Raw genomic sequence first — 14877 nt, forward strand, 5'->3', positions numbered from 1 at the left:
GTGTGTATGTGTATGTGTATTTGCGTGTGTGTGTGTGTGTACGTGTGTGTGTGTGTGTGTGTGTGTGTGTATGTGTGTGTGTGTGTGTGTGTGTGTGTGTGTGTGTGAATGTGAATGCGTGCATTCGTATGTCTGTGTGTGTGCGTGCGTGTGCGTACATGTGTGTTCGTATTTCTACACATATTCTGTCAAACTCGGCTCATAAATGTTTAAGAAGCCCTTGGGCTTACCAAGAAGAAGACAACTTTTTCGAAAAGTGACAGATTTTAAAAGTGTTATGAACCGGACCATTGCTAACTTTGAAGAGTTATTTCTACGAGTTATGAACCACGTTTCCCAAACTAACGCTACGCTACGTCAAATTTAAACACTCATTATTAACTATAAATATTGCGTTTCGAGAGAAGTCACGAAAAGTACGACGTAACTCGTAAACATATGCGATCTGTCAGACAAAACCAAAAAAGCATTGCAATTTAGCAGTACACGTCGCGAAGACAAAATGTATTTTTAAATCTCAACAAGTACTACTGTCCTATTAATTAATGAACGTGATATAATAAACTTGGCAAAACAATTATTGCAACAAATTTCAAACCCAAATTTAAGCATTAATCCCCGTGTCATTTTATTAACACTTTATATGCCAGAGAAGGCCGTTCACTTAACCTTTAGGATCACCATTTGGATTAAATATTTCTTTTACACCGGCCCCCGTAACGCAGTGGTTAGCGCATCGGGCTGTGGGCCGGGAGGTCGTGGGTTCGAATCCCAATCGATCATGTGGGTTTTTCGGGCTACGGTCGGCTCCTTCCCAGAGTGGAAGTGCTATGGTTCCTATGGGAAGGCTGGAATCACACAGCCGAGTGTCATTCACTTAACGAATGCGACTTTGAGGGTGCTCAGGTTCTGTTTACCTGACCAACACCGCAGGTGCAGCAGTTCTCGGGCCTAGTTGACGCCAGAATATATTATGACAGTAAGCGTAGAGTGCCGCCCTGTCACGAAGTCTCAAACCAAATTGGAAATCCATAGCATCATCATTATAATCATCCTCATCATCTCATTAATCATCCAAAATTATAAATTGTCCTTGCTCTTGTGGCCCTTCATGCCCGGAGCTCTCATGGTGACCTTGGTCTCAGTGTTCCTGTTCCATCCTTCCCTGAATAGTACTTCTGCTGTCAGTCTTCAACGTGTGACGTTCTGGGGGGTCGACGGAGGGACGTGGTGGCGGTCTGCTCTCTGGAGAGGACCCTCACTCAGTCTGGCTCCGCGACTTAGCAGTCAATGTCGTTAGTAGGGGGCATAGTAGGTAGTGGGCTGCGTCCGTTAGCTCGGGACAGACCCACTACTGAACACCGTCGAAGTGACTCAGCAGAAGTGCAGTGTCATCTTCCGAGGGTAGCCTACCGCAGCGACCCGACATCCCTCCCTGGAGCGTCTGTAAAATCGACAAGTCTGGCAGCGGAACGAAATTCAGATGTGGATGGAGCAGCGAGTGCAGGGACGAGGCGGCGTGAGAGCACACCGGGACAAGGAACAGGTGTAAGGGGGAAGAAAAAAAAAATTCTTTTACAGGGATCACGTGACCGCCGCTCAAGTAAGGGTACCCTCAAAATCGACCAGACAAAATCGGAAGAGCCAAATGAAAAATCGACAAAAAATCACAATAGGCAAAACTTTGCAACTTTGACATACGAGAAGGAATTCAAACCAATTATCTACCCTGAACAGATTGTTTTGTTTTTCTACCTTGCGTATTTCGCGTGCTATGCTATTCCTACTGATGCAGGTGTCGATCGCAAGAGCGGTCAAAAACGGGAATTTTTGCGTCATATTTTAGGGGTATCATGACAAAAAAGTCTGAACTTTAGCAATGACTTGGTGGATTGCTTTGAAACTTTTAGAATATTTTACCAACATACTAGAGATACTTCGAGCGAAATGATGGATTGTTACAGGTGTTTGTTAAAATGTTATGCAATTTTTCGAAAGAAGTTTTTAATCTCGTCATAGGATTGTTCGCTTGGGTCACAAAAATGTATTACTTTGCATGTCTTTCGAAAAATGATTAATACACACACGTCTAAAGTTTTATGTGCGTGTAAGTACTGACGCAAATTTGCTAGACCAGTAAACACGCTACATATTTAAGCGATGATTCTGGTGCCACAGCGATGCCCAACCAAGCGTGACCGTAGAATGTTTTAAAGAGGAACTCAGCGATAACAGCTAGCTGTAAGCGCGAAACAGCGTGAACGTTCCATTTTTTCCTCATGTGTTTGCATGACTAGCAAATTAACGCCAGCAGCTACACGCAAATGAAACTTAGACAGAATCTGTATCAATCATTATCTGCAGATATGCAAAGTCATGAATTTTTTGGACACAAGTGAACAATCCTATGACAAGTTTAACAACATTTTCCAAAACATTGCGTCACATCTGGATAAATAACCGTAACGATCCAAACTTTCGCACGAAGTATCTCTAGTATGTTGGTAAAATATTCTACAAGTTTCAAAGCAATCTACCAAGTCATTGCTAAAATGTAGCTCTTTTTGACATGATATCATACAAATTGGCGTAAAACGTTCCGTTTTTGACCGCTCTTGCGATCGACACCTGCATCAGTAGGAATAGCATAGCACGCGAAATGCACAAGGTAGCAAAACAAAATAATCTGTTCAGGGTAGATAATTGGTTTGAATTTCTTCCCGTATGTACATGTCAAAGTGGCAAAGTTTTGCCGATTGTGACTTTTTGTCGATTTTATTTTTGGTATCTTCCGTTTTTGTCTGGTCGATTTTGAGGGTACCCTTACTTGAGCGGCGGTCACGTGGTCCCTGTAAAAGAAATATTTAATCCAAAAGGTGATCCTGAAGGTTAAGTGAACGGCCTTCTTTGACATACACAGTTTTAATTAAATGACACAGGAATTAATGCTTTAATTTGAGTTTGAAATTTGTTGCAATAATTTTTTTGCCAACTTTATTATACTAGCTTTTGGAGGAAGGGTATGTGTGGGAACGGAGATAGAAGGGGGAGGGGGGAGAGGGGGGGGGGGGAGGGGGAGGGGGGGTAGGGGGTAGGTTTTGACTGGATGAAAAGATGATATTTGCAAGAAGGTTACTTTTTAAAGACATCATCCTTTTCTTGTAAATGCTATCACAAGGAATAAGAGCGTCTTTTCACATGGATACATACCAATAATCAAAAGCGTAGCTGCACCGTGTGCTGAGTGGGATTTGGGGCCAATTTAGCCACGAGTGGATCATCTACAAGGGATTATCAGCCATTGGCAGCAGTCAAAGCGCGGAGATTCCTGTGCCATTTTGGAATTTCCCCCGAACTGATCTTACTAAGAATAGAATAGGGAATTCTGGGAAACTGTTCTAGGGAAGTAACTCACAACATGTATTATGTTGAATTATCTATGAATTGTTGAATAAACACTGTTTAAACCAACTCACAAGCGCGACAGTCGTGCAAACAACATTGCATGTTACAGAACTTCGAAGATTTAAGATGATTTATTTTGTCACTTCAGTTTTAGGTGATGAAAGCCGGTTTAAGTAAGGGTTAAGAAAAAACTAAGAAGAATTGAAAGATTGAAAATAAAATGTTGGGTTTGTCGAGAACTCGAACGAGAGCGCTACCAACTTCGCTGACGGGGCTAACTGTCTTTAGGATTTTTTAGATTTTTTTAGATTGAGAGTTACTCGTTACTTCTCAAGTATAGAGCGTGCGTAACCGACTTGTCGATACTCGGGCATGTTTGTCGATCTCGCTGTTCGAGGTGCGATAACTGCCCCTATTCTCCCGTTCATATGGAAACCAAAATCAAGTAGAAATGACGTCAAGCGTGAATGATATAATGTTGGCACTGCTAACACCGAAACGCAATGTCTAATCACCGAAGGGAACTGACGTCAGTTCTCAAAAATGACTTCCCTGCCCAGAATTCGATACGGTTTGGAGATTTTAAAGGTTTCTGTGTGTGTGCAATAACGACCTATGCTCGATGTATTATATAAAGGGAGGCAATCGGTTGCCAACAGGCGTCGACAGACACAATGAGGAGCAAGGAGTACTTGTAAGATGATCCACTTGTGATCGACATTGGTGTCAGTTCATCAATCCAACAACAACACAATCCCACTCCGCATGAGAAACAGCCAGACTTGACTGAGTTTCGGTGTATAAATGGACGAATGCTCGTATCTCACGTAAAGTCTACGTTGGTTTACGCAATCGGAAGGGAAAGTCACTTTAACAACCGTATTGGTACCACTGAACTAGCATGGTCGTGACTTCAATTCGCTTTGGGGGAAAAGTATGTTCAGTTGGAACTGACACGGAGAGGTCGTCAGACGGGGCCAGGAAGAGGGAAGGTAAAAATATAAGAATACCTCACCTTCTAATAATATGCGTTACATATATACTAGTACAGCCTGGCGGTGACCTTACGATTAATGTTCTGCTTCTGATAAGTCGTCGAGGCAAATCTTGTCACAATTCTTCGTCAGTTCCACGGGAGACATGCAGAAGAAGGGACAGAATTGTTTACGTGTTGCGATTACTCACGTTGTGTAAATAGTCGTGACGTCTTCTCCCACGTTTTGGACGTAAGAAATGAGATTTCACTTTGGAAGATAGTGTCAAAAGGAGACTTCTTGGTTTGTTAAAGTGTAACTAAACAAGCAAAAAGGAAAAACGTCGTTCAGCAACCTTTACACTTTGATATGAAGAAGGGCCTCATATACTGTCGAACTGCGAAAAAAAAAAAATTTTCTCTCACTCGGACACTGTTTGACGGACATGTGAAGTGCGCGCCAGGAACGACAATCTTCTTAGTTTACCTGATTAATGCCCTTAATTTTTGGTTCTGGTACTTTCAGTTCCGGCTGTTGTCATCAATCTACCAAAATAAAAGATCAAACGGAGTTTTCGATTTTTATTTCATGGTTCAGAAAAATATTGCTTATTTTCTGAAGTCAACCGTTTTAGCGAATCTTTCTTTGATTCTTAAAAGTCATTTCAGATTTTTGAAAAATAGTTAACGGTTAGTAATTACCAATATATCGTAAACAAACATATCGTTAGGTTTTGGTAAGAAGACACAAGTGCGATGAATGTGGTACCAGTATTTTTGTGGTAAGTAAGGATGCATTTCTTTGCTGTAAGCACATTTACAATGCACATTTAATCTGTTTAGCAACATAAACGAAAGCATGGTACAGTGCCGCTTGTTTGTGGTCTATCTTTTCGCGGCAGATGCGTAACAATTAGGGTCTCAGTTGGAAAAAGCTGCTCGGAACCAGAGCAGATTTGGCTTGGGTTCTTTGAGTGTGAATGATCGACGAGTGGCTTGACATTTTTAACGAATCATTACTGTAGCCTACTTGAAACCATCATCTGTTTCTGAATTTGTCATCAGTTATGATTGAGCAGTCTCATAGGAATCGTCCATAAAATGTTAAACCGAAAAAGGGCAGACGATTCTGAATCACACAGGCTGCTGTACAAAATCAGATCTAAAACGATATTTTGAACTGCGACGTCTGCGTAAATGCCCTGTAACAAAATACCTTGTCCTGGTCATGTGTATACACATCAGCTTCTATGGGGAAGATCAGTATTTTATATTAATCACAAATACAAGATTAGAAATAGTTCTGAAGATCGCCTTTGATTTCAGTTTCAGCGGCAAACTAGCAGATCTGTCCAAACCGGCATCGTTTCATGGTTGAAACTTGAATAATCCCAAATAGATCTGAGTGGGGGTAATTTTTATAGTATTTCAATTTTTTACGGCAGTTTTATTTAAAGATAGTGTAGTGGATGTCTCTGGTGAAGACTACAGTTATATGAATTTTTTTGTTGTAATATTAAAATGATTGTTCTTTATTTACACAATTGAATAATTTGTATTTATTTGTTTGCAGATGACGGCATACTGAGTGCTCCAAGAACCAACGCCTGCTGGCATTTTGTGTCTTTTCTGAAGACGTCGAGGCAAGCAGAAGTCACGGTCCTGGCCACACACACACAATGACATGAACAAGAAATGATATTTTTTCATGGGCATATCCAGTATTAAAACTTTATTACCATGCAAACGCAACGATAAGAATTTAGAGAAGGTCATCGGTCACACACACACACACACACACACACACACACACACACACTGGGCGGATCCGGCCTTTGTATTCTAAGTGACGATTTTGGAAAGAAGTTGGCTAATTAGTTTGCTCAGGTTGCGCCAGATCTATCAGTTGTCCTTGTTGTGATTCAAATTTTTCTTCTTAATATATTTACTTTTTTGGAAGGTGTATTAGGGGATGTTTCTTGGCTCGGATTGATCCATTTTCCTTGTTTTTATCAACATTTGTCGGACCCCCCCCCCCCCCCCCCCCCCCCCCAGGAGGTTGAACGCTTCGCGTCTAAACGCTTCGCGTCGTCAAATTGTCCCTAAAAGAAATTTGGAATCTCCCCCTTAAAAATGATGTGATCCGCCCCTGCACACACACAAACACACACAAATAGAGAAGTAATAAATGGATACAGTTTTTCTTTATTTAAATTACAATCAGATGTGGTCGTAGAACAGGCACTGTAAACAAAACCTAGCATGATATACCACTTGTGTGATGTTTCGGTCAATATCTTTATTTTTTTTTCAGAAATACATTGGCGTTTTGAATGTCAAGGGAAGTGATACAAATGCTGCAGCGGGCTATCAAGAACGCGAAGGCAAACAAGGTAAATACCTACTTCTGACATTAGTTTACTTATTAGCTCTTTCTATACTTTCCATTATCTCCCCAGTCTCTCCCCAGAAACTGGCCATTTGCATGGGTTTGCAAAAAAATTCTCAAAAATAAACAAAACAAGATGCAGCCTTCAAACTCATAGGTTTTATTGTGAATATATTGCTAAAACATATGCCAAAGTTTGGTTTCATTGTTGTGAAAAGAAATAAAAATATGATGTCCAGAATGTATGGGTATATTTTACGCAATACGAACAAGGGGGTATGATTGTATTTTGACTTAGAAGCATTTTTTCTTATGAAGGCTCTGTTTGCAACAAAACTGTTTCTGTTTACTTGTATGAAGATTGTGCTTACACAAAAACATAACAAATACAAACTGATTTTCCATTTGGTGGTCATGTAAGCATTGTGAACATGTCCGAAAAATCTGATCACACACCATGTGGTCGACATGCAGACCTGAACGGCCAGTGTATGGTGGCAGAGTTGGAAAATAGGAAAAGATGCCAATCCTTCATCAAAAACCGAAGAAAATCGTCATTGTAATAAGTTTGCTTTATTCTAAATCAAACGACTAGGATAGATGACAGACACAACGACAAACACATTCAATTCTATGTAAAACATACACAATGCTCACGTAAACAAGCTGGCCATAACAATGTGCCCATCGTGCATGAAGTGTGGCTTTGGTCGGATCAGTAGCCGTGCTTTGTCTGCGATACTAAACATGAAATTTTGTTAAAGCGACGATTTAGCAATGTTGTTGTTGCTGCTGCTGCTGTCTGTTCTTGTCACGACATCTCGTTTTTTTCCCTCCTGATTCTGAGAAGAAGCTGTTTAATTGTGATATCAGGCCTAGGAACCCCTGATTTTCACTTGGAGCATTCTCAAAGAAACTTAGCGTATGTTAAGAAAAATGAGTGTTCTCCACACTTTGTCTTTTGTTGTTCGTTGTCGTTGCATGTCTACCGTTCCACAGCCACCTACTATAGCTGATGGGGTCTATGTCGACCAAAAGAATGGGATTCACTGTAGGTCGAGTTCCTGTAGGTGGATTCTCTGTATACCTAAGACTTTAAAATTGGCAATCTTGTATACAGGGAATACCACAGGGTGTAGTTCCTGTAGCGTTTTGCTAATATCAATGAAAGTCACGTGATGCTTAGCGACACCGTTAGAATTTGATGTTTTTCGATCTTTTATTTGATATTTCTTAGAAATTCGAGTATGGTTTGCAAGTTTTATTGAAAAACTGCACCCTAGCTGTGGGATTCCCTGTATACTAGATTGCCAATTTTAAAGTCTTAGGTATACAGGGAATCCACCTACAGGAACTCGACCTACAGAGAATACCACTCTTTTGGTCGACATAGACCCCATCAGCCCTACTATAAGTGCAAGTGTTAAATGACGTATTCAGGCATGAAAATTCTCCGTATTTTCCGTATTTTCCGTATTTCTGAAAAGAATAAACCGTATTTTTTTTTCCCGTATTTTTTCTTTTTTTAAAAATTTTTTTTACCTTTTTTTAATTTTTTACATTTTTTATTTTAAAAAAATTTTTTTTTTTTTTTTTTTCCCTAGTCATAGTTATAGTAAAATAGTTTTGGGGCCATGTTTGAATCCAATTTTAAGGATCAGATAGCCCCAGATTGCACCAAATTGCACCCAAATTGCACCCCGGACCCCCCTAGAAGTCTTGGCGCTTTGCGCCTGCGAAACTTGGCGCTACGCGCCTGCGAAACTTGGCGCTATGCGCCTTCGAATTTTGTTTTCAGTATTTTTTTTCTTTTCTTCAGTTTTCATGCCTGGAATTTCCACAAAAGACTGCTTGCAGAGAATCATGTGATGCCAATGACAGGTAAGGACATGTGGTAATACATACTACGTTTTGGAACCAGGGAAAATGCAGCACAAATTATTTATCAACCAAATTGATTGACTTGTGCACCACGACAAAAGTTTTCTTTGATCCATAAAAGGTCTTTTGCCAGAAAAATTGCTCTGAACATCAAGTACCCTGCAAGGTGTCACACATTTACATTATTGAAATAAAAAGAAAACACACCAGTAACCAGGTTAGGTACGTTAATATCTATAATCAATATCTCGGCACGTTACTGCCTTCTTCGGGATGGTAAGCTGAACATTATTGAACAAAATAATCGGTTTAGATTGTATACTTTGATTCCTGAACGAAGAAGCAGAGGTACTGCATACAACTAGGACTGTAATATCAGCTTTTGCCTGAAACACACACACACATACACTTATAAAATTAATGCAATGTCATTGTATGAAGCCAGAACAATCACTAACTTACATAGTTGGTCACACAATTACCCATCACTGAACAATAAATCGAAGTCGGGTGGATTCAATGACTAAAGCAGTAAAGGCTTTGAAAAAACCCTCATCACAAAACATCCCCCCCCCCAAAAAAAAAATGAAATAAAACAGGTTGTGTATATAGCGCAGTAAACACCATGCAGGTACAAGCAAAGATTTGACAGTGATTATCCTTGTTTTATATAGCACACATTTTCTAGTTTTGATCTCTCTCTCTCTCTCTCTCTCTCTCTCTCTCTCTCTCTCTCTCTCTCTCTCTCTCTCTCTCTCTCTCTCTCTCTCTCTCTCTCTCTCTCTCTCTCTCTCTCTGGAAAGTAATTTATTGACCTGTGGGTTATTTGCGTTTGTATACACATTGGTGATTCGTAAACTATGTTGAAAGAGATTGTCAAACAATATTATATGGGGTGTCTTAAAAAAAAATCTGTCATTATTATCAGGCACACGGTTTTAACAAAGCTATGTCACGGAATGCAACATAAGTGGCTTAAAAAGTCGTGTTTTTGTGTGTGCAGGATATTCGCTAGGACAGGACCTCAAGCTGAACCAGCACAACAGCGATGCATTCTTCCATGGCTTCCACAAAAGTCGTTCACATATAGCGGGCATTGCATACAGATAAATTCTTTAGACCAATTATACCTCTGTTCCCATGTTAAACATGGAATAATTCTGGACAAATGCGAGGACGTTAGCTTTTTTTTATTTTATTTTTTTTATCATTTTACTTATCATTAAAACTTGTTTAGATTTCGATTCGTAAACCATTTACAGTAATCCTTTGTTTTTTAACTTTGTTCATCTTACCACAGTCACTTCGTTGTTTAGATTTATCATTAAATTTGTTACCATTATGCAGGAAAAATGTAGAATAAAACCAGGAGAGCTTTCGGTAGAAGATATTTCCTGTGTCAAAAGTTAATGCTTATTCTGATTGATGGGTGCTCCAAACTAAGTTATTTTGACTGCCTTATTCGAATTCATTTCCAAGACAGGGCTGAGAAGTGGAGAAGCTTAGGAGAATATCGTAAAAATTGTCTGGGTGTTTATGCAAAACTTTCGAATATGTCAGATTTTACTTTAGAGATTTTAAATACTGTTAACTGACAGAAATGCTATAACTTCTACACCAATTGACTGGATAACTTCATATTCAGCATACTTAAACTTGATTTTATGCATTTGCAGTTCACAAAGTGGCAAATTTTTAGGTTAAATTATCTAACTTTTGCATCACCAATGACACCAACGCTTTCGTGTCTGAGGATTGCCCTGAACCTAGCTGTAACTGCATGCTTTCTTCAGGTCATCGATAGCCTGGGGGTTGAAGGGGATGTTTTTACATACTCAGACATTCAAAATAATCAAAAAGGTAAAAGCCTGAAGGGTTTAAATGTGACGGTCCACCACGAAACCAGTCTTAAGTCGCACCAGACGAAAGCGAGCTAGTTCGAGGAAAAGGCACTGAGGGTCTATCTGGGTGAAATTCACTTTTTTGCAGAAACGTGTTCTGTAGACCCCAAATTACATGACAACCAAACAAATATGCCAAAATCAATCGCTAAATAGTTAAATTATTGGATTTAAATGCAATACATTCATCAAAAAAGTCCAGCATGACATCAAAATGCCTCACTTTGACCGATAATTTGCTTAGTGTATCCCTGACAGGGCCCCAACAAGTTTGGTACCGTCGGAAAGCTTATTGCATCAGCTTTCCCGCCCTGCTGTGCAGTGGTTAAAAATACCCGTCCACTTCCTCCAAATAAGGAAATCGTGACGTAAACAAACTTTAAGATTGAACCAATCAGCTTTGTCTGCCTTCCAAAAAGGACTAGCAACGGCCTCCTCATTGGTCAAATCAGTCCAGGGGGAAGTAACACAGTATGATTTCCGTTCGCTGAACGAAACCAAAACAATGACTGACGTACGCCGATTGACAGCGCTTCTCGACTGCGATTCGCTTGAAAATAACCACGAACTCCAAGATTTGTTGTTGGATTTCTTTGCCGAAGACGTTGCTGGATTCAGTGACTCCGATTCTCATGCCGAAATATGTGACGCTTGCTGAATATGCGGACGAAGAGGAGACAGACCGTCCGCTCGTCAGTGTCAAAAACACCGTTGGCGTTTCTAATGGCACTGCATCAACTGCAAGAACACACGTAGTTGAGGCGAGTTGTAGAGGAGATGTGATGGAGGTGCATGCTGCAGTTCGTTAATTGCAACAGGGCTGTGATGTGCTCGAGAGAACTCGCCTTCGTTGCTGCAAAGCCAATGGAACTGGCTGCAAACAGATTAAAGTTCCCGACGCTGCACCCAGAAATACTCGTCGTGGATGTATCACACAGTTTGATCCGGAGGAAATTGTAGCTCTACAGCTCTCAGTGCAAGACATGTGACATGTATAAAGGTGAGGTTGGAGGTGGTGTCAACATTGATGTGCAAGAGCTTTTGTGGTGAACAGACTGTCACAGTGGAGGAGTTCCTGTGTTTGGGATCTACATTCTGATCTGTACGTATTCCTATTCGATGCCAACAAAGTGATTGATACAAGTAAGTTGATTTTGCTCAAGTGTTTGTCAAACTAATGGACAAAAACGTAGGTGAGATGCATGTAACCTCTTTATTCCTGATAATGACAGTGAAAATGTTTGCTGATGTGTATGACCTGTATTTGACCGTTTTCCTCCACATGTATGATGTAAACAAAGCCTTCAAAAATGGTGATAATTGTTCTTTTAACCCTTCGTTTTGCATTTAAATGATGCATGAAAGATCAAAGTACACTTGTGCAACATTTGGAAGGGTGAGGTTAATTTTCAACCCCCGTTGCTAAGGAAAATGTGAAGCTGGTGCCTTCCAAAACTTTCAAGCCCGATTTCTCAAAATGGCCGCCGGTCAACTTCTTTCATAAAAATGGCCGTAATATCGTTATTTATTGACCTAGAGCTTTAATTTTTTTTTCTAAACATCCAGGAAAGACTAACAATTTCAAAATAATAACTAACTCAAATCATCCAAATTTCGACTTAAGACTGATTTTGTGATGGACTGTCACAAATTAGGTAAAAATGGCTACCGCTCAATGTCAAAACTCGTTCTGTTTAGTCGACCCCCGAATTTGGAGAAAAAAATTAAAATTGCACAAAAGTCAGACCATTCAATTTACAAAATTGCCACTTACTGGAAAGGCAGAACATAAACTGAAGTTAAAGAATACCATATATAAAATAATTGGTTCAACAGATGCAGAAGTAATTTGCATGGTTGTGGGTGTCCTTTTTAGGGGGGTCAACCCTGTAGAAGAGACGATTTTCTTTAATTATCAATCCGTAATATATTGTTTGTTATGCATACAAGATTAACATTGACAAATACTTCAAGACTCCTCATTGATCTTAAGAAATGTTGTGTTTTTTTTTGTTACTGACTGATTCACTTTCTATTCACTTTACTCTACATAAGTCACGACAAGAAAAGCAAGGGAGGTAATTTCTTCGGAAGAGGTAATTCTCTCCCCTCAGAACGATTGTTGTAGTTTGTTTGATTTTGTTCCCTTCTAATAAGTATTATTTAAAATAGATCTTTACATCTTGATGTGAAAGGCGCAGTACCCCCCTCCCCCCAGGATGTTAAATTCTAGGTTGTGTCCATGTAAAATCCTGATCCTAGTCAAGATCCGAGTTGGTTTTTCATGCAACTGTGCCTCTTTATGCCACTCAATTAGACATACTTTGCAATCCATAATTGCACGAAACTAAGTACAGGAAATACGTTGTTGTCGTGTTTTTAATATTACATAATGAAATAAAAAATGTCACAACTGGTTTCGTGTTGGGCTTTCTCTCTCTGTCTGAATCTCATAATTACTTACTTCTGAGGCCTGAAATGTGTTGCAGGCATTGTTCAGCTTACATTTATTGTTACAATTTTTGTGGATATGTTATTAAGTGTGTCTGTGTTTCTATCATTCGTTATCAGTGTGGTTAAAAAAAGCACACGTCAAAGTAATTTACCCTTCATCATTATCAAAACATGCAGATACAGGTAATAAATATTTGTGATACTTTAAACAAATACAATGTTTGTTTGTTGCGTTTTTTTCTTTTTTTCAGAGCAAACACACATCGTATTTGTTCAAACGTGTATATTCTGCACTTTCTAATACCCTGCATGGATCTCCAAATCAAGAATAATGAAAAGGCGTCTAATAGCCCGGCAGCACTCACACGAACATGATAGAAGCTTGCATGCATGCACCCAGGCTCGCTGTCTTCGGCTAAAAGAGCTTACCGTTGGATCTTCGCTCAGACAAATGTAGCTGTCTTGTCCACTTGCTCCTGTCGCATAGATCTGCAATGTGCAACATCATTTTTGATTGATAAGTCTGAGGCACAGACAAACACACACGCGCGCACATTTGCGAGAGAATGCACGTCAGTCTATTCAATCAAACAGTATAAAAACATACCACAGACGTGGTGGTGGGAACTGGACATTCGCCGTATAACAAAATCAAGAGATTCATTTGTGTGTGTATGTTTAATCAAAGTTCATCTTGCGCACATTCAGTCTATATTGTAACAGGACCCATCCCGTAAAAACTTCGAACAGATCTATTAAATTCTGAAATCCTTGACAAGTTTTTTTTCAATCATCTGTATCTGACCGAAGTAAAAAAATCAAAACATCAGCCAGTACACGCATCTACCCTTACACGACAATACATATGTGGCGAAAAAAGGAATCGAGAGGGGGGGAACAAGGAATAAATTAGATCCAGAAATAATTCCACTTCATCATTCCAAAATTCAAGTGTGAAGCAGAGATCTGTAGCAAGGGGATGAAGTGATCAGATACTGTGGTAAAGATACGTGCTTAGTATCACAAATGAAAATACAAGCCCTAGGGTTTTAAATCAAGGAAACAATTAAAGTTAAGGAAAGATCAACAGAAATGTCGAGAACATGTAAAATATTGTACTTACAACTTTTCAGCATGCTCTTCGAATAATAATCTCCCAGTCAGCCTCGTGCTTACGACTTCGACAGGATGTTGCCTCTCACGCTGAGCCAGTACATTTGGAGTGAATTCAAAGGCCAGAGATGCAGTACAAGCGCATTAGTTAGATCCAATTCATTTACATTGCTACCTTGCCCAATTTATGGCTATTTCTGTTGGTAACATCACACATGTGGCAAGCAGTGCTTGTTGCCGACTCTGCTGGGACAGGCAGCAGACGATTTTATTTAGGAACCAAATTCTGATTGGTTAAAACATAAAACCGGAACTCAAAGTACCACTTGTTCTTTGGAAGTATCAAATCAAGAACAGATAAGCAGGTAAATCTGAAATGGGTTCAGCACTTTTAAAAAATCGTAGTAAATCAGAAAACACAGTAAACGTTGGAAAAATCGTCCAGTATCGCTTCTACAGGTCTATACTTGGACAAAACATAAAGCAATTCAGTAAAGCTGACACTTCAAAATGTCTGTTTAGTTACACTTTAAGTCGGTATCAGAGACTGTACAGTAAGTACTGAGTGTGTACTCTACAGTCTCTGGTGGTATGCTATACTTCTCGGCGGGGCGTTTATGTGTAGTTCTTTGGGATGAGGTCGTTTATTTCACTTCCTCTTCCTCTTCTGCGTTCATGGACTGCAACTCCCACGTACACTCTTGTTTGAATGAGTGAGCTTTTACGTGTTTAACCTTTTTCCAACGCCATTTAGGCATACT

General features: G+C 39.7%; 2 long non-coding RNA genes across 2 annotated transcripts; one reads left to right on the top strand and one right to left on the bottom strand.

Moving 5' to 3' along the window:
- Window positions 1–4692: 4692 nt before the first annotated feature.
- On the top strand, window positions 4693–10525 carry LOC138981760 (uncharacterized). The gene is made up of 6 exons (XR_011460707.1): window positions 4693–5160; window positions 5705–5789; window positions 5952–6021; window positions 6693–6771; window positions 8587–8648; window positions 9652–10525. It is a non-coding gene; the product is annotated as an uncharacterized lncRNA (long non-coding RNA).
- LOC138981761 (uncharacterized) lies at window positions 6568–14647 on the bottom strand. The gene is made up of 2 exons (XR_011460708.1): window positions 13433–14647; window positions 6568–9034 (listed from the first exon to the last, which is right to left on the bottom strand). It is a non-coding gene; the product is annotated as an uncharacterized lncRNA (long non-coding RNA).
- Between the last annotated feature and the right edge of the window lie 230 nt (window positions 14648–14877).

This window comes from Littorina saxatilis, linkage group LG12 (genome assembly GCF_037325665.1).
Source record: "Littorina saxatilis isolate snail1 linkage group LG12, US_GU_Lsax_2.0, whole genome shotgun sequence".
In the NCBI taxonomy this organism is placed as follows: Eukaryota; Metazoa; Mollusca; class Gastropoda; order Littorinimorpha; family Littorinidae; genus Littorina; species Littorina saxatilis.